Source organism: Macrotis lagotis, chromosome 5 (genome assembly GCF_037893015.1).
Source record: "Macrotis lagotis isolate mMagLag1 chromosome 5, bilby.v1.9.chrom.fasta, whole genome shotgun sequence".
NCBI lineage: Eukaryota > Metazoa > Chordata > Mammalia > Peramelemorphia > Peramelidae > Macrotis > Macrotis lagotis.
Window position 1 is genome coordinate 80,456,502 of NC_133662.1, and position 13,316 is coordinate 80,469,817.

At 36.4% G+C, this 13,316-nt stretch overlaps 1 protein-coding gene across 2 annotated transcripts in view; it reads right to left on the bottom strand.

Annotated features, from left to right (window-relative positions):
- LOC141487675 (uncharacterized) overlaps positions 1 to 13,316 on the bottom strand; it is a 68,436-nt gene that overhangs the window by 40,963 nt on the left and 14,157 nt on the right. For both annotated transcript variants that reach the window (XR_012468492.1, XM_074187130.1), the window contains exon 2: positions 12,036 to 12,149. The gene's annotated coding sequence lies outside the window, so the exon portion shown is untranslated. The remainder of the gene's footprint in view (positions 1 to 12,035; positions 12,150 to 13,316) is intronic.

Below are 13,316 nucleotides of genomic sequence, written 5' to 3' on the forward strand. Positions count from 1 at the left end.
AGGCATTTGCATTTTTTCCTGCTGATTTTTGAGGTACAAGTAGAATTATATTGCTTTTTTTATTGCTAAATATGGTCTGTAAATCAGTTTCCCTGTCACTGTAAGTCTTGGAATGATGCTATTTTGCTAAGGCATTATGTGTTATAGTCCCTGAATACTATGTTCACATGAAAGGATTGGTCTAAAGGTTGCATTAGCTATGCATCAAGCCAGAGTGACAGTAGCCCATGCACATGCTCATAGGAAATACCCAGCCATGCATGTCTGTTCCCATTAACTTATGGATCAGTGACTTACTATAATTTTTAGAGGCTAAAAATCTCATCTGTTGCAAATTTCAGACCACTTAATTTCCAGGTGGTCATTATTGCTGTCTTGTCTTTCCATATATGCATTTTCCCCAAAAGTTTAAAATGGATTTTAGTGTCTTTAGTGTTACATGGTGCTTTTACTAGATGAGGCTATCTGACCTTAATGTGTCAATAGTTATCTTGTGAGGATTATTGTCATTTTTTAAATAAAGTCAGTGTGAAACAGCTAATTCCCCAAGATTCTTTTCCAACACGCCTTAAACTCAGTCACTCAGCTTCTGTCTCTTTAACTTACAATTGAAAATCTATTGCCTCCAGGAATTTCAATATTATATTATAGTATAACAAATTATCTGATATCACTAATGGCCTGTTTAAGGATAAAATGATTTTTTCCCCTTTGGTTTTAAGCAATTTCTAATTTTGATGGGGGAACAACTACCAGAGACATCAATAGAGTTAATAGTCCCCTGAAGGGACACATCACTAGCCAGGTCATAAAAATCATGCATAGCTTGTTCTTTCAGCTACATAGCAGGAAAAAAAATCAAATACATGTAATTCCCCTAGAGTTTAATTTATAATGTAAAGACTCTTGAAATATGAAATCTACTACCCCAAAGGTTATTTTTACAATTTTTTGGGGGGGGGGGCTAGATCTGTGATTTCACTGATTGTAGGGGAATTTCCTCTATACAGATTTAAATGGGCAACTCCTGTAACTTAGTCTTCAAGATTTGCTCAAAGCCACACAACTAGTGTATGTTAGAGACAGGGCATGATTCTGGATCTTCCTTAATTCTGGGATTGGTTCTCTATATAGTTTTCTAGCCCATGCTCCCATCCTTTCCACTTTATAACACTTTGAAAAGTACAACAGTAGAAAGAGCCCTTGATTAAAAGGAAGGAAATTTGCTTTCTAGTCCTAACCCTATTCCAAAATTAACTGTCTGAGAAATTAGGCAATCTGTAAGGTAAGGATGATTGGCTAGATGATTTCTGAAGTTCAGGTATAATATTCCATGATAAACTTAGGTCATTTGATGTTCTAAATTTCTTCATCATGTGACCACTCCCTCCTCCTCCTTTCTACATCCTCTTTATGTATTGTCTTCTCCTTTTATTTTATTTTATTTTTAGTTTTTGCAAGGCAATGGGGTTGAGTGCTTACCCAAGGCCACACAGCTAGGTAATTAATAAGTGTCTGAGGCTGGATTTGAACTCAGGGACTTCTGACTCCAGGGCTGGTGCTCTATCCACTGTGCTACCTAGCTGCCCCATGTCTTCTTTTAGAATGTAAACTCCTTAGATGGGACTCTTTTACTTGTTTATATTTATATCCTCAGCACTTAGCAAAGAGTGTGGCATATCAAAGATACGTAACAAACTTGATTTATCTGTCTATCTATCATCTATCTATCTATCTATCTATCTATCTATTGTGAATGCAATAATAATTGCTCATAACCATATTGTCATAGAAGATTAATTCCCTTTAGGCCTCATATCAACTCTCCTTGCCTCACAAGTTAGAAATTAAGCCCTTGGTGTGTTAATCACAATATCTAGGAGAACAATGCTTAGAATGTAAAGAGACTACCCTTCCAGGAAGAGACAAGAGAAGAATAAATTATCTTTCTTGTAAAAATTTCATTTCCAACAACTTCACTTTCAGTAGGGGAAACACCTAGAAGCAATTTGCAGGGCATAGTTATAAAGCATCCTTTGCCTTTTCTACACTAATTTCAATTTCACACATATCAGAAAAAGGGAATCATTTCACCATTTGATCTTCTGACCTGATACCAGAATGGATGGCATTTGATTCCTGGCTGATCATTAGACAGATTTTATTTGTTCTATTCAATAGACCCTAGTATCTTCCCTGATATCTCTTACATGATACAGAATTGCTGTTAGGCCAGGATTCCTTGATATGGTGAATCCAATCACAATCTAGAAATTTTGTTCAACTTGCTATTCTTCCCAGTGTATTTCTATCCACAGTCTTCTCTAGTGTTTTTTTAGTGTTTCCCACAAAGTAAATGGCTTTTTCTTTTAAGGTACTGAGGTAATGTAATACAGAATAACTTCAGTCAATGCTATTTTCATTAATCTACTGAAATTACTCATGCTGATCATAGATTCACCTCTTTGTGCCTTCAGAATGTTTACAGTACAAGGGTATGAAAATAAAAAAAGAAAATCCAATCAAACAAGTATCATATCTTGGAGTTAATGTAATCAGCCCAATTTTATCTACAAAAAGTATATCTGGAAACCCTCTTCTTTTCATTTGGAAAATTGTGAAAAGCTGTTTTCTTTATCTTTTTCAGTGATACTTTTGACATAATGGATAATTCCTATAAAGATTATTTTTAGATGTGAGATGGTAGGCAGGTAGATTGGTATTTATTATTTTATCAATTTTATATCCTTCCAGATAAAATATCATCAATGTGTCCTCTTCCCCCAGTTCTTTTGATATTTTGCCCTCCTTGAATTATCTTGAAAAATCAACTTTTCTTTTTTTAAAAAGTTTTTGCAAGGCAATGGGGGGTTAAACGACTTGCCCAAGGTCACACAGCTAGGCAATCATTAAGTGTCTGAGGTCCCATTTGAACTCAAGTCCTCCTGACTCAGGGCTGGTGCTCTATCCACTGTGTCACCTAGCTGCCCCAGAAAAATGGACTTTTCTTTAAAATTATGTCTCCTCTGTGAAGATTTATTCTTTAACTTTCATGAGACAAAGTTCCGGACATGTTGCTCCTCCATTATCTTTGAGGGCTCCCTATGTCCTGTCTCTAGGATAAAATGTAAATTTCTTAGAATGTCATTTAAAGCCCAGTACAATATAAGTCAACTACACTTACAAACTTATTTCACATTACTCTCTTTCAGGTTTATTTTTTAGACAAATTACCCTGCTAGCTGTTCTCCAAACAAACTGTCATTTCTTTGTTGATACACAAGCTGTCCTGCAATGTAATTCTTTTTCACATTTACCTTTCAACTCAGTGCCTTCTTATATGTGAAGTCTTTCCTTATTGTTGTTCATCATCTGATCAATTTTAATTTAACTTATTATCTTAGCAGTTAAGTGTTATCCTCAGCTACCCTCTCACTTCCAGCAACATAGGGCAAAACTCAAGTCATTTTGTCCAAGCTATGGGTCTGGGTAACATATTTAAAGACACTTTTAGTTTAGTAGTTTTATATTTGCACATGAGAAGCATTCTTGCTAAAATGTGCAGGATTAGGCTTCTTTGTATCAGTTTTTACAAAGCAATAGTCACATTTAGCACCCACGACTTTTATTTAGTATGTTTTTAATTCAGACAGCCTTCCTTTAAAAAGGAGATACATAATAACACGAATACATTTTTCATTTCTTCCTACTGTCCCAGCATAAAGGATTACTTATTATGGTTAGAAGAAACTTGAAAAGCTGTTTTGTTGTGGAGGAGAGGAGGCTTCCTTGTCTAGGATATGATCTTGATTGAAATTAAAATAGAAATTGTTCCATCAACAAAATCCTAGGAAAACTTGGATCTCTGGTGTCATTTTTTCCTGCTAAGAGGGCAACACAAGATAAATAAATTTCATTAATCTGTTTCTATCCCTTGGGAAGGATTATTATTGCCCAAAACATCAGAAGAATTACTAGAGACTTGTTGAATGGTTTAAATGATTGGCAGTAATTCTGATACTAATAACTCACATTCTCATAGTATTTTAACAATATTTTGAAGTAGGAAAAGAAAAATATTGACAATGATTGGGTCATAGTATTTAGAACTGAAGTCCAACTTAGAAATCATTTAACTCTTTCCTTTTATGATGAGGAAGCTGAGGTTCAGAGAAATCATAAAACTAGTGAGACTGGCATTTGAATCCAGAAGATCCAGCAAATCTCATGCCTTCAACTTCTTATATTTTTCTCTCTCTATGATATAGTGGAACAAGAAGAACTAGTTTGAGAGATAGAAGACAGGTTTAGGTGTTCAATGTGGCACATGCAAGCCATCTAGTCATAGGTAAATGACTTTGCTGCCACATCTGTAAAAGGGAGGTTGTAATACCAGTATTACTTGCCTCAGAGGGTTATGAAGATCAATTAACACTGCTAGAGGGCAATGACTATCTGATTTATCCTTATTTTTGCATTGCTGCCTAGCACCATGCACCACATATCCTAGGCATTTAAAAATGGTTATTGCAAAGAATGTATAGTATCTTGGACCATTCTGATGTATGGGTCCCTTGAAAGCTATTCTAGGTTTGAGGCATGTTATACATCATAGCCTACTCAAAACCATAGTTCACAAGTCCCCACTGATAGAATTCTATTACCAACAACCAGAGGACACATTAGTTCAAAGGGAAGAATATTTAATTAAAGAGTATGATAAAATAAGTGAAAAAATCCCCTCCACACATAGAAGGGGTGCATCAGTGGGAGAGATTATGCATTCTTTAAACATGCATGAGTGGGTAATATACATGAGAAAGAACAAAAGCAGCTAGATGGTCCAGAGGATAGAGCTAAGGAATAGGAATCACAAAGGCTTAAGTTCAAATACTGCCTTAAATAATTAGTAGCAATGTGATCTTGGACAAGTTACTTAATTTTTTTTGTGTCTCACTTTTCTTATTCATTAAATGGCAATACTAATGATGCTTATTTCACAAAGCTATTGTGAAGACAATGAATTAATATGTATAAAGAAAACACTTTTCAAACCTGAAAATACTATATAAATAGTTACTACTACTACTACTACTACTACTACTACTACTACTACTACTATCAATTCTACTAGGATTAGTACTACTACTAATTACTGCATGTAGTATGGGAACACATGTGATCACAGAACAAAGGTGGAGGGATATGCATGTTGAGCATTTACCTTGGATGATTCTTTTAAATCTAGAATCAAAGGCCTTTTAAGAGGTGATTCACTAGATTCTGCCACCCTCTCCTCCAGTTCTTAGTTATGCTCCTAGAAAAATCTGTCGGAATTTGTTGCCATCACTTTTCTTCTTTCTTACTTCTTGCCCTTTTGCAATTTGGCTTCTGGTCTCATCACTGATCTGAAACTATTCTTTCCCAGGATATTAGGGATCTGTTAATTGCTAAATTCAGTTACCTTTTTTTGGACCTCATCCTTCCTGACCTTCTGCAGGTCTAAACAATTTATCACCCTCTCCCAATAGAAATTATCTTCTCCCTGGAGTTTCATGACATTGTTATCTCTTGGATCTCTTTCTATATGTCTTTTGCTATTTTTCTGTCTCCTTTGCTGTATAATCTTCTGAGTCTCATCCCTGTTTGTGAATGTACCCCAATAACTTAATACTGGGAATTCTTTTCTTTTCTATCTATAGGATCTCTCTATCTTTTCTTGCTGATTTTATGAATATTTGGAGGTTCTACTATCATCTCTCTATGAGAGTGGATCTCATCCATGTATCTATCCAAATTGCTCTCCTGATCTCTAATCCTGTACCAACTGATGTTCAACCAGTGTATTTCCAAATGTGCTTGTAAACTTCCAAATCAGAATCTCTTAGACATCTTAAGCAACATGTCAAAAAGAGGTCATTATTTTCTCTTAAGCATCCCCCATTTTTCCAATTTCCTTATTACTTTTGAGAACACCATCATGCATTTGATCAATTAGATTCACAAGTCAGTAGAAGTAGATAAAGTCTAATCTCTCCTTCATGATGATTTTTGTTCCTGAAGCTAAATTTTACCTTTTCCAGTGACCAAATATTTGTTTTTTCTCTCCCACCTCCTCAATCTCCACTAGGAAAAAAAAAATCCTTTTGCAAATATGCATAGTCAAACAAAATAAATTCCTATATTGGCCATATCCAAAAATTTATCTCATTTTGTATTCATTCCATCACTTTTCTGACAGGAGGTGAGTAACTGATCATCACTGATCCTCTTGGATCATGTATGATCAATGTTTTGATTAGAGTTCTTAAGTTTTCAAAATTATATGCATTTACAATGTTGTTATTCCAGTAAATGTTATTCTCTTAATTCTGATTAAATCACTCTGAATTCATGCAAGTCTTTGTAGACTTCTCTGGAACTATCTCTTCCAAAACTAGGACATATCATTATATTCATATACTGCTGTTTGTTATATTCTTCTGATGGGCACAACCTTAGTTTCCAGTTCTTCAAAACCTTGAAAGAGCTATTATACCTTTGTATTTATGAATCCCCTTCCTTTTTCTTTAAGCTCACCAGCGTCTGTGTTGAACAAAAAAAAGTACACACAGTTTTAAGGGACAATTTATGGGACATAATTCCAAAATTTCTTTCCATAATATCTGGGGCAATCCATAGATATACCAACAATGAATCAGTGTACTGTTCTCCCCAAACCACTCCATCATTGGTCATTTTCAGTTTTTGTCAGTTTTGCTAATTTGATTTATGTGGAGTAAAATTTCAGAGTGGTTATATTTTGAATTTCTCTAATTATCACTGATTTGGAGCATATAAATGTCACCCAATAAGCATTTATTAAGTTCTATGGGCCAGACATTGTGATAACTGTTGAGGATATGAAGAGACAAATGACAGTTTCTGTCCTCAAGGAGCTTACAATCTAATGGAAGAGAAAATAAGAAAATAAGAGAAAATAAGTTTCCTGTATACAGGAAACCATAGGAAATAAATGAAGGGAAAGCACAAGAATTGAGAGGTTGGAAAAGGCTTCCTGAAGAAGACTGGATTTTAGTTGAAACTTGAAGGAACTGGAAATGAGGAAGAAGAGTATTCCTGGGTATTGGAGAATAGCCAAAGAAAATGCCTGCAGTCTAGAGATGGAGTATCTTGTGTGTGAAATAGCAAGTAAGTTACTGGACTGAAGAGTTAAATATGTCTCAGGGAGTGAGATTTAAGAGGACTGGAGAGGTGTGAGGGGCCTGTAGGATATATTGATCTAGAGATCTAGTTGACGCTGAATGAGTGAAGGAGATTGCCAAGGCAGGATGTGTAAAGAAAGGAAAAAAGAACCAGGGACAGAACTTTTGTGAACATCTATTAAAGGTGTGGGGAATAATAATGAACAGTTCTTAAAAGGTAGGATAAGAATCATAAGAGGATGGGGATTTAGTTGATGGCATATAACATACTAATGGTCAATAAACAGTAATTTCTTTCAGTTGACATGATGACACTAAACTGAAGCTAGTAGATGAAGGAAAGCTAATTTAATGAAGGACTTTGAATATCAAAGAGAGGAATTTGGGTGTGGTTGATTGAGTTATGGTTCTTATATCACACATGTACCCACACATACATTAAGAGACAAAGAAAGGGAGAGAGACAGAGACAGAGACAGAGACATGGAGAAAAACAGCAAAGAGATATATAGATAAACATTGGAGGAGAGAGCAATGAGGAAGAGAATTCTTCACCCTGCAGAGAACAACAGAGGAAGAGAACACATGTGGGTTTCCTTAGAAGCACCTTAATATAGGACTCTAGAGGATATAGATTTTTGGAATTAAAGAATATTAAATGTTGTCTCTATTTTTCCTTTTAGCACGTCTTTATCTGCATATTTGCAGCAAGAGTGCCATGCAGAGGTTTATTAGGTAGAGAAAATGATTTTCACTTTGCTACTTAAAAGTGGTCTTATACAGGTCATTTAACCACATTGGGCCTCAGCTTTCCCATCTGTAAAATGACAATTCTGGATGAGATGACCATTTATATACCTTCCCACTTTATCTCTAAACTATTCTGACCCTTTGTTCTGAAAAGAGAAAGAAAACCCTTTAAAGTATATTTAAATCCTTGCTGCCATGGAACAACTCAATAGTAACCCAAATCTACCCAATGGTAATGACAAGAACATATGGAAGTACAAAAGATCATTTTTTATTCTGATGCTGCAGAACATTCATCTGTCATTTTATTTGACATTTGACTTCTGCCTGGTGCCTTCATAAACACAAATTAGACATTGGACCAAGAAATTGGCATATAGCATTAATGTTATCTCTTCTCCCCCTTGCTGTCTTGCTTCTCTTTTAGATTGATTTTTTTTCATTTCTTTTTAAAAGTGTGGCAGGGTTCATTGGTTTTCTGAGAATGAAAGACTAATGAAGTTGATTCGGACTCTGACTCCTAACTATCCAGGCAATGACACCTCACAAAGGAGACATTGGACATTCTGGACCTTGCTCCATTACAGCAAATGCAAATGATATTTTTGTGCCAAGGATGACCTACTTGGTGCAGAGGACTGACTCACATCCTGGGTTCTCTAGTCTGGGAGGAAACTAGAAATGACTGGGAAGATCAGCCCCTCTGCCAGGAAGGGAGGTAGCTCAGGACAATCCATTCTGCTTGATGGTGTGTTAGTTGTTTTCTCGGTGAGGAGAAAAACATGTGAAAATTATTCATTCTCATATACTGGGTTTCAAAATAGTCTGTATTATTGATCCTGTTTCCTCAACCCACCAAGGTGAAAGTTCAGATGGAAAAAAGCATATAGGAATTCTATAGAAGAAAGAGCACTGGAGCTAGTGTCAGAAGATGTCAGAAGACAGAATGGGATAATGGAAAAAGCCAAAAGATTTGGATTCAAATCCTACCTTTTAAACTTACTATCTCTATGACTGTGGCAAAGTTATGTAACCTGTCTGGACCTTGGTTTCTTTGTGAAATAGTAGAAAGTAATGAGTTCAGAGACAGAGTACCTGGGTTTAAAAATTCCAGATCTGATACTATTAACCTGCATGACTTTGTTCATATAATATGACCTTCCTGGGCCTGAGATCCTCAACTGTAAAATGGTGGGGGTTCATAGGGTGGCTAGGTGGCACAGTGGATAGAGCACTGGCCCTGGAGTGAGGAGTACCTGGGTTCAAATCTGACCTCAGACACCTAATAATTACCTGGCTTTGTGGCCTTGTGCAAGCCACTTAACCCCATTTGCCTTGCAAAACCCTAAAAAAATGATGGGGGTTCAGCTTGTTGGCCTTTGAAGTCATTTCTGGGAATAGATTTATAATCTCACTAATTATTCTCCCTTTTGTGGCTAAACTTGTTGAGATCATCTACAACAGATGACTTCATTTCCTATAGCCAAGTCTTATTCATTTTACCTTTGAAAATCTCTCATAAATGTTCCCTTCTCTGCAGACAGTCTTGATCTTGGTGCAGATGCTCATCAGCTCATCACTATTGGATTATTGCAACAGATTGTTGGTTGATCTGCCTACCAGAAGGGATTCCCAAATCCATCCCCTCCTCCACTCAGTTGTCAGAATCAGCTTCTTAAGGTGTAAATCTGAGGCTACCTATTATCTTCAGGATCAACTATAAATCTATTTGATGTTCAAATCCCTTTACAACCTGCCCCCTCCAACATCTCCGTGTCCTCTATTCAGAGGGACCAACCTTCTTTGCTCTTCTGCACATAAGAAACAATCTCTGAACTCTATGTATTTCCATTGGCTATTCCTATACTTTCTCTGCATCTCTGTGCCCTGGCTTTTTTAGCTTCCTTTAAATCTCAGTTAAAATCCTAACTTCTACAAGAACTCTGTCCCAGTTCCCCTTAATGCTAATGCTTCCCCTCTGTTGTTCATCTCTAATTATCATTTCTCTTTCTCACCTTTCCCTCCTCTGTCTGTCTCTCTCCTTTTTCTCCTTTCTCTGTCTCTGTATTTTTGTCTCTCTCTCTCCTCTCTCTCTCTCTTTCTCACACTCTTTCTTGCCCCCCTCTTCTATCTCAGTTTCTTTCTCTTTGCCTCTCTCTTGTCTCTCTCACTCTCCTTTTCCATTCTCTCTCTGTCTTTGTCTTTCTGCCTCTCTTCTCACTGTCTCTCTCCTCTCTGGCTCTCTCTGTGTCTCTGTGTGTCTCTACTCTGTCTCTGTCTTTCTGTCTCTCTTTTCTCTATATCTCTCCTCTCTGGCTCTCTCTGTGTCTCTGTCTCCTTTGTCTGTCTGTCTGTCTGTCTGTCTCTCTCTCTCTCTCTCTCTCTCTCTCTTGTATACAGTTGTCTTCATGCTCTTTCCTTCATTAGAATGTGAATTCTTTGGAAATGGAGGACTGTCTTTTGGCTTTCTTTGTATCCTCATTACTTAGCACAGTGTCTGGTTCATAGTAGGCACTTGACTCCTGACTCTCTTATGATCTGGTCCAAGTTACTTTATGTTGCAGATCCTTGATATTCTTCTCATTTATAAAATGAGAGGATCATAGATGAGAGTTCATTTAGACCAGTTCAGGTCCAGGGAGAATAAGAAATGTTTGATTAGATAACCTCTATCTAATGCCCCTCCTTTAAATCTTACCATCCTCTCTAAGAATCCATTTTGCAGTTTAAAAAAATCAAGATAAAAGGGATTTTATTTTATACTTTTTAATAATTAGAATCGAATGACCTTTTTTCATTTCTGTGATATATTAGGAAATATAATTTGGATTTTGCATTTCAGTGCTTGTATATTCTATATATAGAAATGGTAGCAGGCATATAAAAACATAGTCAGCTATGATAATAACAATAAATTTTAGAAGAAGTCAAAACATAATAAAATGCATCTCCATTTTCTAATAATGAAATTATCTGCATAACAATCTCCTTTACCCTTTTAAAACAAAACTAATATATTCGAGATTTTACAACTTTTTAAAAATGAACCGAAATATGATGCTTTATTAATTATATATTCCTCAAGGGCTGACTCTAGCACAGAAGAGGAATATTTTCTTTTTCTCTGCAGGTCTTTCTGTCTACCATAGTTAACACATGTTCAGTTCTTCTGTGCATAAGGTGTTAATGTAGCTTCTCTGTTATTTCTATTACACAGTATGGGGTTCTTTGTGGGCCAGTAGGAGGCTATGATAGACTGTAAAAAGCCCTAATTGGAAGGATTAACCCGTAGAGTGTTCACCTGGTCAAAGATGATGCTTCTTGGTGTACTCAGAGGATGGGATAATAAAGAAGACAGGATCAAGATTGTAGGTGGGGGCAGCTAGGTGATGCAGTGGCTAGCGTGCCTATCCTGGGGTCAGGAGGACCTGAGTTTAAATATAGCCTCAGGGGCAGCTAGGTGGCGCAGTGGATAAAGCACTGTGCTGGAGTCAGGAGTACCTGGGTTCAAATCTGTTCTGGGACACTTAATAATTACCTAGCTGTGTGGCCTTGGGCAAGCCACTTAAACCCCATTTGCCTTGCAAAAACCTAAAAAAAAAAAAAAGACTTTCCAAGTTAAAAAAATAAATAAATAAATATAGCCTCAGATACTTAATAATTTCCCATCTGTGTGACCTTGGGCAAGTCACTTAACCCTGTTACCTTAAATAATGAATAAAATAAAATAAAATAAAAGATTGTAGGAGGAAGATGGGTTGAAATTCTGCCTCAATCCCTTATTAACAATGAAAATGTTCAACTCTGAATCTCAGTTTCCTCATTTATAAAACAAGGATGGCTTTAATGATAGAATAATATTATTCCATGTACTTGCTAAGGTTAAACCCTAATGCCAGCACCCTGTTAGTTCAGGTTCAACACTGGGACAGAATTAGGATCTTATGAGTTATTGAACAATTAACAAAAGGAGCTTTACTTAGCTTTATTGTAGCAAAAATATTCAACAAGTGGTACTTAGTCCTCATGTTTCCATAGGAAAAAGACTTTTTCACCAGAATATGGTATATGATGACTTACCTGGTCTTTAGACAACTGCCAAGTTGGAATGGCTCCAGCCTCATTTGGATGGGACCTTTTGTTCATTTAGATGACCAGGAAGCCATGTCAGCACATCCAGAAGTCATCATGAATCTAAGTAAAGGGAAAGAGGTGAAATCTGTATTGATATTAGCCCAATACTTTTTTGGTCCAGCAATAAGTTTGCACCCTAGTTTAGAAGTTAATACTTAAATGGTTATATGATATCAGTGTAGGTACACATAGCACCAACACAAAATCCATCCATCAGGAGACAAGCCAATAATTAAACACTCACTGACTTGAGGTATTGTGCTAAGAACTGAGGATAGAAATCATAACCTATCAGTGCTTCTTCATACATAGAGATGTTTCCATATATTTTCATAAATAAACCATAGAGATCTGCCCGCTGCTCTTGATATTTTAAAAATTTCCCCTCAATTACATCTTGAAACAATTTTAGAATTTTTAAGTTATGAATTCCAAATTCTATACCTCCTTCTCCCCACTCCCTGAGATGATAAGCAATCTGATATAGGTTATAGTTGTGCACTCATATAAAACATTTCCATGTTGCTCATTTAGTGCTGGAAGACTCAAAGAAAGAAAGAAAAAAATGTTTCGGTCTGTCTTAGGACAATATCAGTTCTTTTTCTAGAGGTATACAAGGTAATTTCAAAGGATTCATGCCCTGATTATTTTATTACTCACGGGCACCATTGTACTGAGAGACAGCATGGCATGTGACATAATAGATGATAAACTTAGAGTTTCAATCCCACCTCAGATCCTTACTAATTCTGTTGCCATGGACAAGTCATTAAATCTATGTGTGACTCAGTTTCCTTATCTTAAAATGAGGGAGCTGTCCTTAATGACCTCTAAGGTCTGTCCTAGCTCTAGATCTTTGGCCTAGAATTCTATCCCTTGGAGTCAGGAAGGCCTGGGTTTAAATCTGGCTTCTGATATTTACCAGTTTATCTGGCATAATAATTTGGTTAACCTCTCTGAGCCAAAGGGAACTCTGTATGACTTATTTACCAAGTTCTACCAGTGATAAAGTAACAGGACTTTGGTGCATTGAACCAGGCAGCCCTTGACCTATCAGTATCTATTATCCCTCATTTCCAATTCTTGATTGCTGACTATCTCCTTTTCTGGTTCACAGTGTCTCGATTGATGTCTTTTATGTGATAAGCAAGTCATCACTAGCAACAATGCTGTGATGAGATGTTCTCCAAGGTTCTCAGCAATTATTAGGCTGTTTTTAAGTTCCCA